This window comes from Pyxicephalus adspersus, chromosome 2 (assembly GCF_032062135.1).
Source record: "Pyxicephalus adspersus chromosome 2, UCB_Pads_2.0, whole genome shotgun sequence".
In the NCBI taxonomy this organism is placed as follows: domain Eukaryota; kingdom Metazoa; phylum Chordata; class Amphibia; order Anura; family Pyxicephalidae; genus Pyxicephalus; species Pyxicephalus adspersus.
The window spans coordinates 3402676-3404743 of record NC_092859.1 but is presented as its reverse complement, the minus strand read 5'-3'; positions in this window follow the sequence as shown (position 1 = coordinate 3404743).

Here is a 2068-nt window from a genome sequence, read left to right as displayed (position 1 = left end):
GGGGACCCGGTGAAACTAATACAGAGGCATTACTAGGTGGATAGGTGTCTAGTCAAAGGTCCCCAGATAGCATCAAATTTGAGAAGATTGTCTTTGAGAGTGCAGGTTAGATTATCATTGGTCATTATCCGATTCAGTTTAGTTATTCAGTGGGAGTTCGCCAAGATTGAGCAATAATAAACCTGATGGCTAGGAGAATATAACAAACCCCGCATAGACTATGTTTAGGAATATGTATGTCAGTGTTGCTAAAGAGGGAAAATACAGGGGTCTTAGGAGTCCGGAGTCAAGTATAGTGGCAATTAATTCAAAATTATCATCCTAGAAGTGGTCGACCATTGGGCAGAGCCACCAAATATCGGTCATGACCAACCTATCTGTGGGCATCCACAAAAATAGAGGGAATAAACCCTCTATTTTGGCCACATAAGAAGATTTTTATAGTGTATTTCAAATAAAGATGTATGTATGGCAATTTTAGAAAGCAGCCATACTATCCCAGTCTTCTGTATCACAGTGGATGCTCAGAGATTTTTTTAGATTTTTTAGACCCTGGCCCTGGTGATGGATTTACAGGTGGATTTGAAAGGGCTGACTCCGTATGGCGGCAGACCCTCCCTTAATTTTAGGACTAGGATAGTTGATGGTACTGAAACCATTCATTCACTGGCAGATCACAGCTCTGAGACAACTGTAAAAAAGCAAGTATACCCCTTGGGCCATCAAAATCTTCTATCCAAAAAATATATATATTTGGCCATTATGCAAATATGCCAAATCTATTCCAGGGTTGTTTCATAAGTGTGAAAAAAGCTTTATATGGGAATTTTTACAAAATGTAATTAACAACACAAATAATAAGTCATTCTTAATGGACAGAAGGCCATTAAGTAGTTAAATACACTGCCTGGTCAAAAGAAACCTCCTCTGATGGCAGTGTGGCAATCTGGGGTTGCTTCAGTTGGTCAGGTCTGGGTTCAGCAACGTTAGCAATGTTATGAGGTCAGCTGACTTCCTGAATATACAGAATTACTGTGTTTTTCCATCACTGGATTTTTATTTTTCTGATGGCATGAACATATTCCAAGATGGCAGACCCAGGATGCATTGGGTGCCATTAGACATGATTTTCACACATGGATTGGCCTCCACATAATCCAGACTTGAATCCCATTGAGAAACCTTGGAATGAGTTGGAGAAGTCTTCACACAGTTCCGACTCTCTCATCATGAATACAAGATCTTTGGGGGGAAAATGAATACAACATGTGATGGAAATAACAAAAGGATAAAGTGTGTGTCTGTTTTTTTGGCTGGGTAGTGTTGACCCATATCCAACAATGACCTTTAGAAGAGCTACATCATTAAAGATATGCTAGTGAGAAGCCGCTATAATGAGGATAAGGAAACAATGGAACTTTTATATGTATGAAACACTGATTAACCTACAATAAAGTATCTCTAAGAGTTATATAAGATTGATATATCATACGTTTGGTATAACAGTAACAAAGGTTAATTCCTTTATTTTTACTTGAGGGAGATTGTGGTTTTATACTTTTTTTATATAAGAAATAGAGAATTGTTCTTTATAAAGCTTGTTTCCCATTACTGAAAATAGATAGAAAATGTCCAAAAAAGTGAAAACAACCCCACATTTGCTAGCTGTCTGTAGAAGAGCTGTCTTTACCTAAATATATATTGTGGCACCAATTAAAACCTAACATAGACTCAAATTCTTCATGAACCATACCAAACACAAAAATAGTTTAGGCTAGGTTTGTGTTATTTATTATTATTATAATTGTGATGTTTTATTTATAAAATCGTAAAGCTGAACTACAGCCTTCACTTGATTTTCAGATTTTTTTTTTATTCAATTCCTTTCTTGCACTGGAATTGGCTTTCCCAAAATAAATATTTGGCAACTTGTATGACTGTGTGCAGCCAATACATAATGACTGTATATATATTGATACCTAGGAGGAAGGAAGTTCCTACTTACCCTATATAGAATGGTTTGGTACATCACTAGAGGGGTCACCAGCAGGGGGAAGGAGGTCCTGAT